Raw genomic sequence first — 13643 nt, forward strand, 5'->3', positions numbered from 1 at the left:
TAATAAAATATATTTAGGCTAACTTTATAAAAAAAAAACAATTGTAATAAAATAATACTAACAGTACTAGCATAACATACAGTAGGGCACTTTAAGTGACCTTTATACTCACAATAAGACATATATAGAAAATCTATACCTATAACATAGTATCAAAGCTGAATAATGGTATAATATATTTGTCAGCATGCATAAGTTACCATCACTTTGGTCATACAGTAGGTGAATCTGCAATTGACTTCATATTTTTTTCATTAAATGTAATATTTATTTACATGTGTTTAGCTCTTATGATTAAAAAGCTCAATGAAATGTAAGACATTTTTGATAAGTGTGATTTTTTTCCACTTTATGATACAGTATGTCTTCAAAACATTAGTGCTTTAAAAATAAAATAAATGAAAATAACTTGATAGATTTTGCTAGATGCAGCAAAACTGTCAGCTTGATAAAAGACACGGAATTTTATCCAATGGTGATGTAACAAAATTCATAAATGGAATTTTCATGATCATAAAATAAGAGTAAGGCTTTCATCACTTTTGCTCAATGCCAGCTTCAACACAGCTTTATAAAATGAGGGACTGTATGTGGAATGATCTTATTTTGATACCTGCAAGAGAGCCGTAAGGACGGTGAAGCATCATTGGCTTAAAAACAAGGCTGTCGTCTCCCACTTGCAGAAACGCTGCCAACTGAAAATAAAATGAACTCATACAAATAACGGAAAAATTGTAGTGCACCAGGGTCAAATAATAAAAAATAATGAAAAAAAAATTAGATTTTCGTTTCCCGAAACTTGGGTTGCATGAGAATGATACGGACATGCGGTTAGCATGCTGTTGATAGACAGATGGAAAATGATACATTCCTTATATATAATGGGAGTCAAACAAAAAAGATAGGTTTGGGAAAGTCCTGAATTTGTTGTCCCTGTTGAGCTTATTGGGCAGTGATTAAAACAAATTCCAAAGCCAACTGGAGAGGCTACGTAATACTCCAAGCATTGTACCAAGCATCAGCCTTTTCTAAATGACTGCTCCCAGATAGCAAGAAGAGAACAAATGTAAAGTGATGACTACTTTCCAAAATCCTATCCAGAATCTGCTTGGAAAATGTAACATGGAGAGGAAGCATCCAACGTTAGGTGCGGCTTTAATAAACAAAACCAAGATATGCTCCCCTTGGCTTGTCTGACTTTCACAGCCTTCTGTAATAAACACTAAATACTTACCCTTCACATGGCGTATCACTTCCATAAAATGAATATACAGTATATGTGCAGTTTAAAATGTAGACTCTAGCTTTTAGGATTTTAAAGTACTTAAATGCGCTGCCCATATAGCATGTGTCTCTTTATTTCAGGGGCTCTTGGCACTATTTTATCCTAAGTGAAGTCACCCTTAAACTTCCCCAAATGGTACACATTTAAAATCTTTGTTGCCCTTTCCCTTTGGTACATATTTCCATCCTTTACAAGGATGGACCTATTCCTCACTTTTATGTTATGCATAAAAACACCATAAAAAAAATCAAGTAGTACTGTTATAACACATCTACCTACAGATGTGTCCAGACTTAGGCTGCGCTTATAGTGCTGGTGACGTGACCGATGACGTCACCCGTCGCCATTGCAACGGTAAAATTTCAAATTTAGGCGACGTCGCTGGCTACAAGGCCAGCGACGTCATAAAGGGGGAAGGCAGAGGGATGGAGAAGCTCCTGATTGGCCAAAAAGGGGAGACCGTGACCGAAAAAATAAAATATCAGTGACTGACAGATTTTTGGTAGCACCGTCGCTCCGTCGCCATAGCGTGCACTATAAGCACACGCAACGGCGGCAATGCATTTGTTTTGACGCGACGTTCGCGTCGCCATTGCCGGCTCTATAAGCTCAGCCTTACTGTCCTCGGTGCCGCGGTTTTCACGGTGCCGGTGTGGCGGCATTGCAGCTACAGATCTCACAGCCATGAGGACAGTAATTATGGCTTCAACGCAACATCCAACATGACCGATCATATACTATAGTTAAATACTTATCTTCTGAAAGTGAAGGGTTATTGAGGTTATTGAGGATACTATTACCACTTTTGAGGATTTTTGTAATTTGCAGGATTTGAATGAGCTCCTTGATGAACAGGAGGAGGAGTTTGATCCAGATAACTTCCTAGGACGGAAACCCTCTGGCCTCAAGAGGCAATCGAATTTTTATCCCACACAATGTAAGGGTAACAGCTTGATTTTGTTTGAGAAACTTGTGGAAAGAGATCTCACTCTTTTATCAAGAGGATATACCTTTCAGATGTCTCCATTGAAATTGCCCACAAGCAATCTCACTAAAGATTAGAAAACAGCACTCAGTACCCTACAGAGTAATAAAAATATAGTTAACAAGGGGGCGAACAAAGGGGGGGCCATTGTGATCCTAGACAGCAACTCTTATAGGGATGAGGCCCTCAGGTAACTGGGAAATCTAACCTCATATATTAGACTCGCAGGAGACCCCACTGTATCTTTTTTGAGAGAACTAAAATTACTACTGGAGCTTGGACAGATTTTGGGTGTACTTGATCAAAAGGAAATTAATTTTCTATATAAGGAACACCCGGTTATCCCTATTTTTCACCATCTCCCGAAGATCCATAAGACTCTGGTCTCCCCTCCTGGGAGGGCAATAGTCTCTAGCATTGGGTCTTCGGGTGATCGTGTTTCCAGATATGTGGATACATACTTGCAGGATTTTGTGCAACATTTACCATCTTAAAAAAGAGACAGTGGTGCTCTCCTTAAACATCTAGAACTGATCAAATGGGAAACTAACTTTCTATGGGTCACACTTGACATCACATCCCTTTATACGGTGATTGAACACCAATATGGGGTGGCAGCTGTAAAATTATTTTTGGATAAATCCGATCTCTCACAGGCACAATGCACTTTTCTTTTGGATTCAATTGAATACTTACTCACTCACAATTATTTTCTGTTTGATGGCACTTTCTTTCTCCAGACGCGTGGAATGGCTATGGGTACCAGCTTTGCCCCATCCTATGCCAATTTATTTTTAGGATGGTGGGAGTCGTTCTACGTGTTTGGAGATAGAAATCCTTATAGGCACCACATTAGATTTTACAAACGTTATATAGATGACCTTATTCTTATTTGGCAAGGGGGAGCACAATCACTGTTATTATTTATTGATCACTTGAATAATAATAATTTAAATTTATATTTCACGCACAATTTTGATTATCACCACATTCACTTTTTGGGTTTGCTTTTGTTTATTGATCAGAGCAAAACCATACAAAGCGATATCTTTAGAAAAACTAATTCTCGCAACACATTTTTGAGAGCGGACAGCTGCCACCCCAGGTGATTAATTAAAGGAATCCCCAAGGGACAATTTATACGCATAAAGCGGAATTGTTCTACACTTGATGATTTCAACAAACAGTCAAGGGACCTTTTAGAAAGATTTACAGCTAGAGGCTACAATAGGGGTGACTTGGAAAAGACACTTGAGGAAGTTGTCCTTATGGAGAGATCCTCTCTATTTAGAAATAAAACGGAGGAGACAATAAAGACAAAAAAGAATACAGTAACATAAACACCTCTGTTTATTACTCAATACAGTGTACAATCCGAACAGATTAAGCAGATAGTTTGAAAACATTGGAATGCTCTATCTGTAGATACTACCCTCAAGGACATTTTCAATGAGGGACCCAAATTTGTCTTTAGACGTGCTAAAACTATTTCAAATTCGGTGTCCCCAAGTCTTTTCCAATCCCCTGTTGATATGATTAGAAACCCTCTCCCGGTTGGTTCCTTTAGATGCTCCAAATGCAAAGTCTGCAGATACATGGAGACAGGGTCAGATTTCTTATCCACAGCGACAGGTCAGTGTTATAAATCTAGGACATTTATTAATTGCAATACAAAATTTGTTGTTTACCTCCTGACCTGCCGCTGTGGAAAACAATACATTGGGCGAACCATTCGAGCCCTTAAGGTTAGAATTATGGAACATGTGCGCCTAATTGAAAGAGGTGATCTACTGCACCCTGTATCTAAGCACTTCTCATGTTGTAGTCAGGGAGGCTTGTCGGGTTTTTCCTTTATGGGAATTGAACAAGTCTCTTGTTCCATCAGAGGTGGTGACAAATTGAATGCGCTGAATCGACGAGAACTCTTTTGGATATTTACTATCAAAACAAGGGTTCCTTCTGGCCTGAACACCGATTGGGATCTGCGTCCGTTTCTGGATAACTAGACCACCCTTTATCTTTTGGGTAGGTTTTGGCGGAATATGGATCATGATCCCATAGTGAACACCCTTTAATATTGAGCTACCCATGGATTGTACTTATGCATGTGCACTACTCCTGTACATTAAAATTTTCAATATAATTCTTAACAACTTGATGAATGGAATGTTTAACGCAATTTGAACATGTATCTCAATTGGCTCTTGATCATTATTTTTGGTAAAGTTTTTTTTTTTTTTACCCTTTTTTTTGTTTTTGTTTTTTTGCTTTGAGTTGGTCTATTGTGTAATCATCTAACTTAATACAATCTGATTTATGATTGCATGGTAAATATTACTGTCTTGATTATGCCTTCTCTTTTCAGTCTTCTTTCTTTTCTTTTCTTTATTATTTTTTAACAAGATGCCCTTCTATTAAGGCGCTTTTTTGAGGATGTCATTCTTTCAAAATGTTTCCTCAATATGTTGCTCTCCTCCCTTTAACTGGTTGCTCTTACATCTTTTTGTACTTTTTTGTTTAATAAGCTTCAAAATGATCTTGGAAGCTATGATAGAGTATTTTTTCCTGTCAAGTATATGTATATATGTTATACACTTTGTTATGTTTCAACAGCTGGATGTACTAGCTAAGGTTATATACTGATATATGTGCTAAGCAACTATGGGCATATATGTATGGGGGAACCTTTCTAGACAAATAACATCTTATCATCACATTATATTAGGTTTCTCCACTCAATCTCATGTTCTTTGCTTACCTTTCTATATCCACTCTATTTATTCACCATCATCAGCTCCCTAAACAAATCAGGGTGTTGGTTTGACTATACATATGTCAAGTGATAGTTTTTATTTACCCCTTCTGGTCGATTAACATCATTTAGAAGAGATTAAGACAGGGGGGTTCTACAAATATGTTTTCTTTGTTAATATATATATATATATATTTTTTTTTTTTCAACTTTCAATTTTTATTTGTGGTTATCAGATATACAGAAACTCACCTCCCATAGGCGTACATTACAGATAATCCACTTTTAACAGTTGTCGGCAATAACAGCATCAGACGAACGACATAGAGGGAAGTAAGACAAGACATACCTGACTCACAGGACTAGGGGGAGGACACAGAGGGTGGGGGGGAGGAGGGTGGGGGTGATCTTGTGAAGCTCCGGAGATGGGTTTGTGCGACCCGGGGCGACTGCATCCTGGTTCCCCTGAGCTTGTCGCCTACTGTACCTGCTGGATGGCTCTGTCTAGTGTGTCCCTACGTCGATGTCCAGTCTGTCCCATCCAAGGAGAACGCATTTGTTATTATTAATGCAAAATTGTGGCGGCGTCCACCCCTGGGATGTTGGTTTGGGCTAACCACGGGTCCCAGACTTTTAGAAATTTAGTGCCAGAGTCATTGACCCAACTCGTCAACTGTTCCATCTGGCAAACGTGCCAAATTCGATTCCTGATTTTGGGGATGATTGGGATCTCGTTCTGCTTCCACAATGCTGCGATCTCGCACCGGGTGGCGGTCGCGAAGTGCATGACCAATTTGTGCGTCGTTCTAGACATGTCCTGGGGCCGCCTGCCCACATGGAACAGCCACGGATCCAGGGGGATCTCTAATTCGAGAATCCCTTGCAACCAATCTCGAATAGCTTCCCATATCGGGGCCACCCTTGGGCAAGACCACAGCATATGTTTAAGATCAGCTACTTCACCGCACTGTTTTGGGCAGAGCGGCGAATAACCCTTGACAAATTTAGCTAATTTAGCCGGGGTATGGTACCACCGCATTAGGACCTTATATGCGTTCTCCTTTAACGTGACACATATTGAGCTTTTTGCGGCAGATTGCAATATGTGGTCCCATTCTTCGTCCTCTAATGTATCCCCTAGCTCTGTTTCCCACTGTCGCATGTATCGCAGTCGGGGGCTGTCTACTTTTGCTGGACAGACTACCTCCCTGTACATCCGAGAAGTAAGTCCCCGCGTGTCCGTTGGACTTGAACACAGCTGTTCAAAATTAGTTTGTGCGGGACGAACGGGGAATTTGTTATAGAATGCCCTGACCTGGAGGAATCTAAATAACTCTGAATTTGGTCAATTTGATTCATCTTTAAGCATATCGAACGTCTTGATAGATCTTGTACCCTCCAGGTCCTTCAATCGATTGTACCCTGCTTGCGTCCATTTTATAAATTTATCGCCCAACAGCCCCGGAGCAAAATCCGGATTGCCCCATAGGGGGGTCATTAGTGTTTGTGGTGATGTTAAGTTAGCTTTAAATTTGGATGTCTCCCAGACCGCCAAGGAGTTCGCCACTGCTAAGAGCGGCGTCCCAATGCCTTTTTTGCATTGTTTTGGTAACCAGATCAAATCGTGGAGTGCCACTGGCGCACAACATTCTCTTTCCATATATATTTTAAGTTTATTGATTTTAATAATGTTATGTGTTTGTATTTCACAGCACACTATGTGTTCACCCTCTGTGCTGCGCATAATTCTGTGCTCTGGCTTTTCATTCTCCCACTCCGCACTTGGGGTATTCTGTGAGCCTCTGACGCGACGGTTGGTATTGCGCAAGCGCACTCCGTCGATGGTCCGGAGCTCACTGTGTCTGCTCCCCCTGCGGGGAGGGACTAGTGTCTTGCAGAGCGCAGTTACGCGCGCACATAGAGCCCCAGTGAGGTATACAGTCAGGGCCATTTGATGATGCGCTCTCCCCACACCCCACGGCCTCCATTGACATTGAGGACTCTCCCACAGTTGGTTACTGCGCAAGCACGTACTACTGGGGGTTTCTAGACCACGCATGTCTCCGGATTGGTAGTTGGGGGCGGAGTTAGTCACTGTCGTCTCTGTGTCTGAATATACTGATTAGGTGTATACACATCAGAAGATCATTAGCAATCAAAGTGGGTGGATCGCATGTGAGCTGTGAGTATTGACTGGTTATGTCATTCTGTGTCTATAATATGTTAATAAAGTTGTGAGATGTATACCTTGAGAAAGCGCTCTGTGAAGCGTGAAACGTTGGTAGGGCTCTCCATTGTGCTGTTTTTCCATGACCAATAAATAATCTTTTTATGGCACCCTCCTTTCTACTTTTTTGATACCTACAGTAGTGCTCTTCCTGTTTTTTTCCTTCTCTTCTGAAAGTGAGAGTCACTTAGTTAAATTCTTTGGCCAAAGCATTTGTAAGCTTGCAGACCACGTTAAGGTGTGTCCCCTTTCTGCAAGTCCTAACACTATCTATGCAAACATCCTCTTAACCTCTCTACTAAGAGGGAGTAGTCTTATAAGACCGAGTGGTCCTTCGCAGCTGCCTCTCAGGGCTTGCTATTTAAAGGTGGGCAGGGCGAGCTTGGAAACAGGGTGGAGGGTCACAGACCTCCAAAAAATTGTTTACAAATTAAAATGTACACACACAACAGCTGTATGCTCACACCCAGACCCACCTCGCCATATATATTTATGTCAGAAAGGAATACTACTGGGTATGTGAAAATGTATAAGCAAGAGGCAGAGAGCCTCAATGCTACATCCAGCATGACACATCATATCGTAGCACCCTTGCTAAAGTTTAGAAATCCCTGCATGTCAGCCCTGGTAGCTGCAGGCCGTGTAGGGGTTAAATCCTCACAAGGCCTCAGTAAGTTAAAATGTTGCCTATAATATTGCCTTTTCAAGGGCAGTGTTTAATTCTAGAAACTGCCAAAATGGTCATCTGACATGGCGTGACCATATTGCAACATCTAATATGCCCAGTTACTTGGGTGGATTTTTGTTCACACCCCCTGAGTATATAAGGTTGGGATCAGCCATTTTGTACTCATACCCCAATTAACATCAGGAGGATCCCCTTACCATCCAGGGGGACTTTGGCAGGTCTCCAGGCTATGCTATCCTGTAAGGCAGGCAATAGCCCCTTTGTTTGTTTTCAGTGCTAGGGCAATCTTCCCAGTGTTTGGGGGGGGGGGGGCTCAGATTACCAGTGATCAAATAAGACTTCTCTACAGTAGAGAGTAGTTCCCATCGTAGGTTTTCAAGAGGAAAGTCCTAGAGGGGTCGGCCAGGAGTTTCAGTGAGTAATTCCCTGATCTATCCTGGGCAGGCAAGAGGCTCTTAGGGAGAGTGAGCACTACAAGGCTCATAGCAAGTAGGAAACTGGACTCCAGAGTCCCAGAGTGCTGAAAACTAGTTCTGTTTGTGATGCCTAAGTTGCTGTTTAATAAACTAAGTTAATGGTTCCTGGTGCTCTCTTTATTTTTCCACCACTCCTCATACAAGCCAGCACGGGTCCATCTACCCTGAGATGCACCTGAAGACCTGTCCTGTTGATGCAGCCAGGTAACCACTGAGCACCTACACCCTTTATTCAGGTACAAACCCCATTCAAAGTGTCAGAGTCTGTTTATATTCCTCCATTTTCACTGTACACCCTATCCCTTGGGTTAGGGCACTAGGGGTCTTACATTTTGGCGTCCAATGTGGGGCTTAAGGAGTTGAATTTTTTTGGGTTTGGACTTGAGGAATTAAAGTATTTTTCCTATATGCTTGTGTTTGGAACTTTTGGAGCATCCCCAAAGTTTTTGCAACATAACGCTATGGACTGTGAATATTTTCCTGTTGAGGAAATGCTCTCATGTTGTTGCTGTACTGTTACTGATTCTACAGTTTTATTGTACTGTTGCAAAATATTGTGAATGCCACAGACTATTCCCGCCACAATCGGAGTGCAACGTGCAAGTTTGTGCAAGAGTTTTGCAGGACTATTGCTCTTGGTGTGAAAGCCTTGGTCGTGACTTGTCTGGACTGCCTTAGCCTATCAGTTTCACTGAGGGGAGGAGCCAACAAGTTAATTGCTGTCACGTGTGAGATCACAGACACAGCGACCCCACCCAACAGTGAGCTACGGATTATTACTGGACAAGTCAGAGTTGGGACTATTACTGACTTTTGGAGCTCTCGAGTTATTACGATGGCCCACGTGCCTGCCCAGCATTACGAATTGCCAGGAGGCCTCCTAATTCTGAACATGAATTTGAGCCGAGTTCCTGCAATTGATATACCTTCTGTTTGGAAAGCCTGGAGGACAATTTGCCCACAGCGCGCTTCATCAGGGATTGTAGTTTGGTCTATGAAACGCGTAGGATGATCTGATGTTGGACACTGTTCCCCTGATACATTGCTTTGCAAGCTTACTCCGTTAATCTATGGGACTTCACTGCTCTTTACAATTGGTCGCGCTGAGTTGCGGCGGACCCCAGTGACGTCAGCTTTCCCGGTGTATGGTGCCGATAGCTTGCAGCACATCATTCTCTGGCAAGGATTCAGAGAGGGACTTGTATTTGTTCCAGTGTATGATACATGCTACTTTCTGGACTTTGATGAACGGACTGTGCTTTGAGTGATAAATCTTACCTAAGAACTGCAGTGGCAAATGAGAGACACTTCTGTCCGGATCGGAGGCAGCAGTCTGCAAAGCAGTGTAGCAGTCATCTGTATCCAGTAGTGGTATACCCCAAACATGCCCTGCCTGAATAACTGACTATTTTGTACGTGCATTCTATCACTTTTTATTGGTCTAATATAATTACTTATTTACCCCATGAGTTGTGTGCCGCTTCTTTCTTTTTCATGTCCATTTTGTTTGTTGTTGAGCCATCCGCATTGACCGGCAGCAGACTCTTTTTACATGATTTAAGGTTTATTGTATTCACGTCACTTTATTGATAGGATAAGATCACTATCATTCCTTTATCACTTACTGCACTCTAAATTGGTTTAAACATATTATGCTTAATCGTATAATATAATTCACTTATTACACAGTTAGTGCACAGTTTATTTTTGTATTAATAACGATGAAAAGGTCTGATTTTTTTCTGACACCACGAGAGGTTTGTGCTTTAGAGTTTTTGCTGCCTTGCCCTAATAGATGTTGGGAAACATCTTCCGAAAGTGCTGCATCTCTCTTCCAGGGTGATACATTTACATTAATTCATTTCAAGGACTTTAAACTCAATTAAGTCACAATTTTTGATTAACTATTATTGGTTCTGTTTGTGCTTGTTTCTTTGTTCTTCTCATGGCAGAAGACTGCTTATTAGATATGGTTCTGTGTCTCAGAAGAGGATAAAGTGCTTTACCAGGTATTAGCACTCAGTGGGAAGTAGAACTCAAAAGTATGCTCTGACAGTGGTGCTAGCCAACAGCTGGCTTAGCTCACACTGCTAGAGCTGTTGTCCTGAATAACAAAGCTGGTGTGGCTTCTGCTCCTGTTGGGTCTGACACCATACTCCATACTCATAAGGTGCCTTAGAATTGTCAACCCAATAACACTTTGTGTGATGTGGTCTGGTTGCAGGAAGCCAACAGACTCACTTTGTGCAGTTTGTAGAGTTTAACTTCAATTCAATATGTGTCTGGCAGATGGCACAATGAATATTTTTTTACCCTGGCCACGATATGGCTATTGAATGGTTCAAGTACTTAACAGTCCAAATCATGATTACACGCAATGTTTTTTATCATGCAACTTTTCTTAAGGGAAATAACAATGTTTTACCGTAGCCACCTTTGTGCATATCCATCATGTAGCACCACTGTGACTCACAGCATACTAAAGTGTTGAGCTCTATTCCTCACTCAGTATTCATACCTGTAGCTCCCTCCCCATAGGCTTCCTTTAAAAGGAGGTATAGTCAAGAAAGGGTATATGAGTTTCTCAAGTAGTTCCAGATGGAGATATCTTTAAACCAGAATCTTAACTAATAATATCAGAGATACACATGAAGAGAACTCTATCACAGAGTGGGTAAAGGTTACTGAGAGAGTTCAAAAAGTCTTTGAAAATGACACGTCTTTTGCATTCTTCTGAATAAAGTGACACAATGTTCCTTGAGGGTTAAGGTGCGTGGGAAAAAATCCACACACCTAAAACCTCATTGGGAGTTTCTATTCAAATAAACTTCTTCATCAATTCTTAGTACTAACATTTTTATTTTTTTGTTCCCTTTTCCTTACCTACTCCTTGAGTCTCTGTTTGGGGCGTGACAAGCCACAGATGAAAAATCTAGGAGCAGAAGAGGCAAAGTGAAAGCAACGCAGAGCCAAGGGAGTCAGGGTCAAATGGTTGTAAAAAAAAAATATGTATTAATTAAACATAACCAAAAAGGAGGTACAAGGAACTCTCCTATGCGTTTCGAGCCTGTTGGGTGCTTTATCACTCTTGTTTCTTTTATATTTATTACCCAAGGGTATACACTGATAAGTGTACTTTTCTAACAATGTTTTAAAGACTGCCCATTTATCTTCCACATGTCCCCTGCAAATCAGCATCCCAATTTATTCCTTGTAGATTAGTCCTCCGTTTATTAAAATCTGTCTTTCTAAAGTTTAAAGTCTTTGTTGAACCCAAGTAATATGGTTTTTGATAATTTGTTTTAAATGAGACCATGGTATGATCACTGTTACCCAAATTTTCCCGGACTTGAATATTTGTTATGACTTCTACATTATTTGATATTACCTAATCCAGTATTGTTCCTCTCCTGGGTCATGAATTTGTCTTCATGCACCTCAAAAATCGGTTTCCTTTTGTTGTAATGTTTCTCATTGTCGTAATCTATGTCTGGATTATTAAAATCAGCCATTATGCAAACATGACAAAAGACAGGGGTGCCCAATGCTATACCAAATTGACAAAACATATATGGTAATAAGTATAAAGTTTAACTACTTCAATAATAATAGTAATTACTTGTTTTTTTATTTAAACCCTTTGGCCAAAGCGTCGTAAACCTGCATACCAAACGTCAAGGTAAACAAAAAATGCAGGTCCTAACACTAAAACTGTGAACCCTTCATTTTACCTCTGTATGAGGGGAGCAACTGCAGTGAGTTGTCCATTCAGCAAATTGCCAGAACCTCCAAAGTTAAAAAGGTGGGAAGGGGTGAGCTCTGGGGGGAGGTGCCACCTACCTCCATTTAACTGTTACCAGTCAGAAATTGATTAACACCTCCCCCCAGAGCACACCCCTCCCCACCTTTTTAACTTGGGAGGTTCTGGCAATTTGCTGAATGGACAACTCACTGCAGTTGCTTCCCCTCATACAGAGGTAACAGGAAGGGTTCACAGTTTTAGTGTTAGGACCTGCATTTTTGGTTTATTTTGACGTTTGGTATGCAGGCTTACGACGCTTTGGCCAAAGGGTTTAACTAAAAAAACAAGTAATTACTATTATTATTGAAGTATTTAAACTTTATACTTATTACCATATATGTTTTGTCAATTTGATGTAGCATTGGGCACCCCTGTCTTTTGTTGTATACATTTGCCACGCTCAGTAGCACTCATTTTGGCATACATATATATTTATGATGTGGTGTGTATGGGAGTTTGAGCTACCTGGGAATATGTGTGAAAGCGTTACATTTTTACTTTGGTAGGAATCACTTCACTCAACCTAGTGATTTGGACAGCACTGGTTTAGCACTCTCCGAAATACAGAGAAATACGAGCTCGGGAAGATTGGAGTCAGACAACAGGGCTACTGCTTCCACACTTCAAAGTTTATTCAGTTGTGCCCTGACATTTATACAGAAAACCAAGGGCATGTTAATACATAACATATCATGTTTAACAATGAGAAATAACAAGTTTCTGTAGAGGTTATGCATCTGTGTCTTTGGACAAAGCATTAGTAAATCACTACATCTTGCTTGTGTTTGGCCGGCAGTTTCAACTTCAACATTACAAAGAGAAATACAATGTTTCTCAAGAGCATGCAGCTGTATTGTTTGGGACATTTTACTGCTCTTGTGCTATTGTATAAAAGACAAACTGAGAACAACAGAAGTAAATAAAGATTACAACTAGCATAGTGAGTTAATTCTCTCAGTACTGGAACAGCCCGTATAAGAAAGATAAAGCTAGCAGATTATATTCACCCTTTCAATCCCTGAGACTTGTAGAGCTGACATAATTTTAACCCCTTCAATTTGTGTGTTAATTATGCAAACATGACCTAGTTATAATGCATCTCAATTTGCACACATATTTTGGCTTCCTCTATCTCACAGATATTTGGTGGTTTATAGCATATATCTAAAAACATTTTCTTTATACTTTTATCTCCACTTCAATTTTTCTATCCACAAGGTCTCTACGTTTTCATCATTCCCTTCATAAACATCTTCCCTTATAATAGGTTTTAGATCCGGTCTAACATATAAGCATACTCCTCCTCCTCCATTTGCTCGATCCTTCCGAAAAAGGGAACAACCCTCTAAATTAACTTGTGAACTTTCTGAAGCTGCTTATTTCTTTCACTGACCTGTTCAGTCAAATCTGAAACCTCCTCTTTTAGAT

The 13643-nt window shown here is 40.6% G+C and overlaps 1 long non-coding RNA gene across 1 annotated transcript; it reads left to right on the forward strand.

Annotated features, from left to right (window-relative positions):
• The first annotated feature begins 1414 nt into the window (after positions 1 to 1414).
• LOC142491182 (uncharacterized) lies at positions 1415 to 11518 on the forward strand. Its single transcript, XR_012800333.1, has 3 exons — positions 1415 to 2222; positions 4156 to 4295; positions 11309 to 11518. It is a non-coding gene; the product is annotated as an uncharacterized LOC142491182 (long non-coding RNA).
• The last annotated feature ends 2125 nt before the right edge of the window (positions 11519 to 13643 follow it).

The sequence above is a fragment of the Ascaphus truei genome, chromosome 3 (assembly GCF_040206685.1).
Source record: "Ascaphus truei isolate aAscTru1 chromosome 3, aAscTru1.hap1, whole genome shotgun sequence".
NCBI classification, from domain to species: Eukaryota; Metazoa; Chordata; class Amphibia; order Anura; family Ascaphidae; genus Ascaphus; species Ascaphus truei.